General features: G+C 40.3%; 1 long non-coding RNA gene across 1 annotated transcript in view; it reads left to right on the forward strand.

Moving 5' to 3' along the window:
- The first annotated feature begins 1,923 nt into the window (after positions 1 to 1,923).
- Positions 1,924 to 8,627, forward strand: part of LOC115070059 — a 9,671-nt gene continuing 2,967 nt past the window's right edge. The window contains exons 1-3 of the long non-coding RNA XR_003849260.1: positions 1,924 to 1,985; positions 2,912 to 2,955; positions 4,984 to 5,090. This is a non-coding gene — a long non-coding RNA (uncharacterized LOC115070059). The remainder of the gene's footprint in view (positions 1,986 to 2,911; positions 2,956 to 4,983; positions 5,091 to 8,627) is intronic.

The following is an 8,627-nucleotide window of genomic DNA, read 5'->3' on the forward strand; positions in this document are numbered from 1 at the left end:
TCATCTGTCCTTAGAACATTGCATGAAGGAAGTTCTGAGTTCTCTGTAAAAGGAAAACATGAGGCCAGGTCCTTTGCTGCTCTTGGCTTCTCAAGAATAAAGTTTGCAGCAAAACTGCAGAGCCTCAAATCTGGAGGTCTCATTCATTACTGACAGAAGTGGGAGATACTAGAGAAGATGGCTCAGGTGCAGGGCAAGGTCGTCCAGCTTGGTTCTACGTTTCCCCTTCTCTTAACCATCTCCTATAAGTTTCCAGGCCCACAGTTTATTTGTCCTGATTACTTTCTTACAATGATCCCTCTCAGGCACAAACTTGCCACTTTTACTTTCTCACCTTCCTCTTAATGTGCGGGATTTGGTCCTATTTATGTGCTGCCCCTCACACTTTGGGAGGCCAACAAAATGACTTTTTCTATAGCATGAATTACTCCTTAAATTGAATTGGCTAAAAATTAAATGCATATGACTTCTCTCACTACAGAAAATAATGTATTTTGGTGTCAACTTCTCTAAAATCGTGTTATCCTTGTCTCCATTATACACAGAAGAGCTAAATGACTAGAGCTTTGGGTTCACAGCTCCTTTCCCTTCCCTTCCCTTCCCTTCCCTTCCCTTCCCTTCCCTTCCCTTCCTTCCTTCCTTCCTTCCTTCCTTCCTTCCTTCCTTCCTTCCTTCCTTCCTCCCTCCCTCCCTCCTTCTCTCCCTTCCATCTTCTACATGGCTACCTTTCCTCTTCCATTAAAACATATTTTGTTTTGCCTTTCAAAGAGCCACCCTCCTGTCTGTATCTACCTCAGTCATGGGGACTATAGTGACCTGGGATTTCTACATATCACATTTTCTAACCTTGATGTGGGTATGCACATAGAAGCATGTTGTAGAAAGTAATTTAAAAGTTAGAAATTTCAGCAGTGATCCTTGCCTTCCCTTCCCTTCCCTTCCCTTCCCTTCCCTGCCCTGCCCTGCCCTGCCCTGCCCTGCCCTCCCTTCCCCTCCCCTCCCATCCCTTCCTTTCCCTTCCCACTTCTTTGTTTCTCATGAGAGCATAACAATACTTCATATTTGCACTAGAAAAATTCTCAGCACATATATGAGGGGACAGGGCTTGGTGAAAGAGCATATGTACCTTTAGCTGTGGTCTCATTTTCACAGTTCTTCCAAAGGCATTGTTTAATCTGATAGGTAAAAATGTGAGGTGAGGGACTCCTGTAGATTTTAACAGCAACCATTCAAGACTCTGAAAATCCACTCTTGCTGAAGCTAACAGGGTCTCCAAGGACACAGCCAGAGTACCTTCTTTGCACAGTTGGCTCTCAGCTGCCTGTAGTCTGGTTTCAGAACTGTGAAACTTAGACTTTGCTTTGGGCTGCCTGTGGCTTTTGTATTCACTCAGCCTCCAGTGCCTGTCCTCCATGTCTCATTATCCTGGGTCTCACAGGGCACCAGCACCTCTGGTTACCACTGCTTGTAAGTAAACCTCCTAAGTCACAAAACATGATGAATCTCCGTTAGAGGGAATAAAAGTTGGCAGTATTTAGCCAGTTCCCCAAACACTATGCTGATTTATCCTTAGGAAAAACAAGAGTAGAACAAGAAACTGTTTATTAAATATTAATATTGTGAAAATGGTAAAATGGCTATTTGTTAGTGTGTTCGCCTCCCTTTCCACTTTGCCAGAGTGCCCTTTTTACTCTGTAGGATTCCTGTGGACACAAAGAAGCCTACCTAATGAAAATCCCACACTGTAGGCTGAGCTGGAGGGAGTCCTGTGAGTGGCTCAGACCCAGGCTTTCAAGGCAGGGGATGGACACTGTGGTACTTGGTTTGTGGTGGAATATCTGGAAAAAGCATTGGTTACATTTTTGTAACCCTGGGCTAATGAGTCTCAGTCGGCAAGGCTGAGTTGCACACCACACAGGCAGCAGACCATCAGCTCGCTTCCCGTGAATGCAAAGATGTCATGGAAACAGGTCTTGCCTTTTCATGTAAGCTGGCAGCTAATTTCTCCCTTAATTAGTCACAACACTGTTTACGTAAAACAAAGAATTTTGTTATTTTCTTAAACAAAATTGTACTGGAACCATAGAATTTATTTTCCAAGTAAGTAATGTTTTCTTTAAAAAGAAAGTTTGAAGGTGGGGGAGTTTTTTAGTGGACTATTAACCTTTGTTCTCAGGGTTCCTTGAAAGAAAGTGTGGTGACAGAAGGATGTGCTTCACCTGGTTGATTTGGTCCTGCTTTAGAAAAGCTAAGTCTTTAGTATTTTGAACTTCGCAGAGTTTGGATATCTAGTGTTTCAAGTGGAAGTCCTTACAGGGATTAGTGGTGGATGAAAAGAATCAAAGAGATTCTTGCTGCTTGAAAGGGCTTCTGAGTCATTGCCCCTAGCATTCCTCCAATTGTGTGGTGTAGAAATAAAAATCAAAAGGGTCTGGGAGCTGTGGACCACTGTCTTTCCTTTTGGCATGGTTCATCTCAGTGCATTAGAGGCTCTAGTAGGAGTCCAAATATGGAAAAAAGTAGCTTTATTTTAGTGAAGAATTTTTTCTTTTGTTTATTATACAATATCTCTCCTCTTAAAAAAAAAACCTAATACAGTAAACTTATTACAGCTATCAAGTCACTGGGTAACAAATGCCTATGTCACATTTCTTAAGCTCCAGATGACTGCATAGTTCGCTCAGGCCAGTGAAGTGATTCTTCTGTGATTAAACATAGGACTATGGAAGGTGTGTCTTTGCTTTCTAAGATTTTGGTTTGCCAAGTCATTTTTCTGACTCTAGTTATCTTGGGATGACTAGATTCCAGTACCTAGAAATCTTCATTTGGCCCACAGAAGGAATCTGTGAATGCTTTTGTATACTTGAGTTTATGTCCATGTCTGAGTGATGCATGGTCTTACTTTCCATAGGTTAAATGCTACCAACAGGTCAAGGTCAGCCCAAGTCAAGTCAGGTAAGAGGTGAGCCAAGCCTCTACAAAATTACATCCATTTGTTTATTTATTTTTGTTCTTTATTTGCTTTTGTGTGTGCATTTGTGTGTGGGCACATGTGCCACACCTGCTAGTGTGGAAGTCAGAGGGCAACTTGCAGGAACTGGTTCTGTCCTTCCTCCATGTGCATACTGGGGATCAGATTCAAGTCATCAGGCTCAGTGGCAAGCACCTTTCCCTCTGAGCTATCTTGCTAGCATCCCTTGAGTTTTTAAATGTTTTAATCCCTGATTTACATATAGTACCCCTTTGTAACCCAGTGGTTTTAATAAGACTTTTGCTTGGATAGCTTTTATTCTTACAGTCTAAATGATTAATAACTGTAATTAAAGTATTTCCTATTATTGAATTTACATTTTACCTTAAATTCTTTGCTAAAGAAATAAAACCCTGACAGTAGCTGTGGTTAACTGAACAAAACCTGCACAAGATCAAGCCAGTCAAGAATTCCAGAATGAATGAGGAGGGACTCATGAGGCTCCACCCCTAGCTGGGGAGCTATTGGCAATTTATGGCTGTTTGGGGAGGGGTAAGTCTTTTTCCTTGGGGGTGTGGCCACTGATACTTTGCCCATGCCCATGTAGGAAGCACTAATTGGATTTACTGGGTTATTAAAAAAAGAAAAGAAAAAAGAAGACATGTGGCTGGATAGATGGCTTAGTGGTTAAGAGCACTGGTTATTCTTGCAGAAGACCTGGGTTTGAATCCTAGCACCCACATGGTGGCTAACAACAGTCTGTAACTCCAGTTCCAGGGGATCTGACACCCTCTTCTGTTCTCTGTGGTCACTATATGACATGTGTGCACTTACACACATTCAGGCATTATACTCAAATATAAAATAATAAAAAAGTAAATAAAAATCATTCTAAAAAAGTTATGACAGTGGGAGGGGCATGTGTTGGCGGATTTGGGGGTAGAGAGAAGGGAGTTAGTGGTGGATTTAATCAAAATACATTATATATACATATATATGTATATATATATATGAGGTTGTCAAAGAATAAATAAAAATATTAAAAAAGAAATAAAACCCTGAATGTGCATCTTGAGGCAAGTGAGGGTGGGAGAATTTATAACAGGGGTCAGTAGAATTTATGTGCAAACTATATTAGATGGATATATATCTATTTCATGTTTGCAACAGGGTAGCCTAGGCTCTAAATATATACATTATATAGTTCAACCAAATATAGCACATATGTGAACATTTTATTTTAAGATTTTATTTTTGGAGGGTATCTTTTTACAGTGTTCCCTAGAGATCTTCTGTGCCTCTTTGTGGGCCATCTGTTTCTGCTTCTCAAAGTGGTGGAGGCCTGCATAGGGCTGCTGTGTTCCATGTATCCATTAACTCCTAGAGAGTAGCCACCAAGGAAACAGAAAGACCTTGGTCATAGCTTTGGACGTCAAAATAATTGACTTTTAAAAGATGACATTCATAAATGTATATTAATGATTAATGATGACTTGATCATTTGTATGGCATTATGGGAATAAATCTCAGCAATGTGGAATAGATCTCCTTGCAAAGGGTTTTGAACTCTGTTAACAAGTCAATAACTGATAACTATGTAGAACTAACTCTCTCTCTCTCTCTCTCTCTCTCTCTGTGTGTCTCTGTGTGTGTGTGTGTGTGTGTGTGTGTGTGTGTGTCTGTGTCTGTGTCTGTGTCTGTGTCTCTCTGTTTCACTGTTCTTTAGGCTCTGAATCAGGCCAGTGACCTGGGTGGTATCTGTATGATGTAGTATGGAGGGATTCCCCTTCATGACCCCTTCTCACTCTATTCCCTTCCCTCACCATCAGAAATGGTATAAACTTTTAAGGTGACATTTATGCTAGATTGATGTGAAGCCTTCTCTGATTGGAGAGAGGTATCACAATATCTTAGGAAAAATTGGAATTTTAAAAATATTGCAAATTTTTTCAACAGCAAATCTAAGCAATATGCAACAGGAAAGAAAGACTTACTTTGCTTTATTTTTTAAGCAAAAGGATAGCAGTTTGTGAGTCATGAGGCTCTGAAGTCTTTTATACTGCTGCATGGCACTACATTCCCAGCATATCAGAAAAGTACAACATTATGAATTGAGAAGGTAAGAGTCATCTTGACTTGCTTTGTGGGACCTTATGAAGTATCCTGATGCTGCAAAACTCTGGAAGGGAGGGGTGCAGGTGTGGTGATATAGGATAGGTATATTGTGGAGACAGTATTCCACTTATGAAATGCCTAGTTTACTGTGTTCCCTTTTGTTCACATTTGAGATCACTGAATTCAAAGAATGTAAGGCTAATGACAGATTCTAGAACTCTAAACGACTTTGGCTCCCTTCCTCTGTGAGTGCAAGTGGACAGTTTTAATGCTTACCTCTTAAAGCAGATGTATTTGAGTTTGAATCATGACTTTGTGCTTTCCTAGGTATGTGATCTCTGCATGAAATGAGTAACATAATAACTCTCAACATGACATGAAATTATACAATCTAAATATTTAGACATAGAATAGTATATATATGTGAGTTATTGTAGCTCATTTCTACTAAAAGTAATTTGTGACTTATTGTGAAAGCCTTTGTTGAAAGTCAACAACAGTCAGAATTAATTCATTTAAGCTTATCAAAGCCCCAGAGTTTGCACAATAGAATTTTATTTTTTTAATATATTATTTTTATTTTATGTGTGTGCTGGATAGCTTTAGTGTCAACTTGACACACCTGGGTTGAGGGAGCCTCAATCGGGGAATTGCCTCTATTGGAGTGGCCTGTGGCCATGTCTGAGGGGCATCTTCTTGATGAGTGATGTGGGAGGGCCCAGCCCACTGTGGGTGGTGCCACCCCTGGAGCAGCATTCCTCCATGGCCTGTGTTCCAGCTCCTGCCTCCAGGTTCCTGCCCTGAGTTCCTACCTTGGGCTTCCTGATAAGCTGCTGCATGCGACCTGGGAGATGGAAGACAAATTAACCCTTTCCTCCACAAGTTGGTACTGGTCAGAGTGTTTTGTCACAGCAATGCTGCATGCGACCTGGGAGATGTAAGACAAATTAACCCTTTCCTTCCCAAGTTGGTACTGGTCAGAGTGTTTTGTCACAGCAATGAAGAACAAACTAAGACAATGTGTATGCATGTATTGCCTGCATGTAGGTAAGTGCACCTGTGTTGTGCAATGCCTGTGGAGGACAGAAGAGACTGTTGGATCCCCTGGAACTGGAGTTATGGACAGTTCTTAGCTGGGATTCGAACCCGGGTGTTCTGCAAGAACAGTCAGTGTTCTTAACAGCTGAGCCATCTCTCCAGGCCAGAATTTTATTTTTAAAACATATTTTAATACCTGTGGGATGAGGTCCATTTCGACTTCTTCAGTTACTTTACATGTTATCATAGCATGTGTCATGGCATACATTTTGCATGCATTTTGATAGTTTTTGTACTGAGCTTTGAGGTCTGAGTCTTAGCATGAGGCTTTTCCGGTGCTGTGGAATTAAACTACAGTGGGCATTTCCCCTCTCTTGCCCAGACCCCCCTTGAATTTATTTTACTGTTTATGTCTGTGAGCTTCTCCTTTTCTAATTTTTTTTCTAACAGTCCTTGCTTGAGAATCTTCTAGAGTCCTGTATGTGCAGATAGCCAGAAGTATGTAGATCTTCTGCTCCCTGTCTTTTTCATTTCCTCAAGCCTTTAGGTCTTGGGTTGGAGGTGTAGAAATATGGAAGCCTCGTGTGTGCCTCTGGTGAGGACAAACCCTCAGTGTATTTTAAATTGCAGAGATCTCTGGAGCTCTGAGGCTGGGAGTTTACCTATGTCCTCCCTTTCCTTGATTGTTTCTTCACTTCTCTGCTTGAGGAGCAGCCCTTATCTTAGGATCTGCCCTTGGGATCCCCACCTAACAAACTCTGACATACTTTAACTGACTACTACTAATAGAGAAGAACCTTATTTAGGAGCAAGGTACCCTCTGTTTTGTATTTCTTCATATCAGAAATTGTTCAGAGGGCTGAATGTCCTGCTCTTTCAGTGAGATCGCATGCCTGAAGCTCACTGTACTCTGTTAAAGTTATAGATATGCAGATTATGACTCCTCAGATTTCATGCCTTTTTCAGCTTTCTCCATATATGACAGTTTAGTTCCTCTGAAGAGCTACTGTCACGGATCGAATCAGGTCAGGGAATAGTTCTCAGAGTAAAGGATACAGGGTTGGAATGCTGGATTCATCAAGGCTAGGTAGAGAATGTGTCTTAAGGAGCTGCAGATTGCTCAGTGGTATTTGATTATCATACGTAAAGTCCTGGATTAACTTCCAGTCTATGTGGGATACCATGAAACAAAACAAAAGAATTTGCCTGTCCTTTGAACTTAGTAGGTTATACTATCTCCATAATATTGAATATCACTATTCTTTAATTTATAACAACTTTTAATATCCGAGTCATATATATGTGTATATATACTACATTATATTTTAATATCTAAGAGTATATATATATTTCATTGTAATTGTTAAGTATTTTTCTTATTTATTTCCTTTAACAGTAAAACAGGAGAAAATGAGCTTTCAATTTTAAATCAAATGAATAAAAACTACACAAAGAAACTTACTGCAAACATTTCCCCCTATTACCCCTATTATGTTTTGATGAAGAAAATGTCATCCAGTTCTTCCTCCTGATTCTCAAATTTAATGATTCCAAAAGCAACTGATTTTCTATTAAAAAGTTCAAAGTAAATTACATGTTTGTTTTTTTCAATAGGTGCTCTGTGATCCCTGCAGTACCCACACCTTCTGTCACTACGTTAGTAATGGTTTTCTCAGAACACACTGTGCCAACAGCTTGAAGTTAGGTATGATTCAGTAGGCCTGTTAGTTAGCTTCATGTTACTACAATTAAATATCTGAAGTGATTAACTTACAAAGAGAAAAGTTTTGTTTAGTACATGGTTCTGGAGGTCCTAGTCTAAGATTGGGTAACCCTGTAACTCTGGGCCTCTAGTGAGGGGCTGAATGACAGTGGCAAGGAGTATGTCAGAACAAACCAGTCACATTGTGAGCCAGGAAGCAATTACCAGGGTCCATAATCCTCATACTCTTAATGACCTAAGAATCTTTTACTATGCTCTGCTTTGTAAAAGTCCACCACATCTCCCAGTACTACAACCCTGAGGACAAGACCTCCACAAATGGAGCTTTGTGTGACACCTGTCTAGACACAGCAGTGAAGAAACTTGCTATTCCAATCCTCATCTAACAGACATCATACTGTCTAGATATGTCCAAAGGGTGTCAGTTGCATTTGCTTATGGCAGATATAACTCATTGCTTATAGAAAATATAATGCAGATGAAGTTCTTTAAAATAATCAGGATCTAATTTAAGAAGTCCTGCTCATGCTCAAAAAACAGGTTTTTCTGAAGATTTCAAGACACCCAGGGGCTGAAAGGCAAGCTGTCCAAGTAATGTTTATGACACTATGCTATCCTAAAACAGACCTGAATTCTCCACAAAATGTGCAGTCTTGGTTTTTGTCTTAGTCTGTTTCTTCATTGCTGTGACAAAATACTCTGACCAGTACCAACTTGGGGAGGAAAGGGTTTATTTGTCTTACATCTCCCAGGTCGCAGTTCATCAGGGAGCCCAAGGCA

The sequence above is a fragment of the Nannospalax galili genome, unplaced genomic scaffold (genome assembly GCF_000622305.1).
Source record: "Nannospalax galili isolate Female #2095 unplaced genomic scaffold, S.galili_v1.0 scaffold355, whole genome shotgun sequence".
Taxonomy (NCBI): Eukaryota; Metazoa; Chordata; class Mammalia; order Rodentia; family Spalacidae; genus Nannospalax; species Nannospalax galili.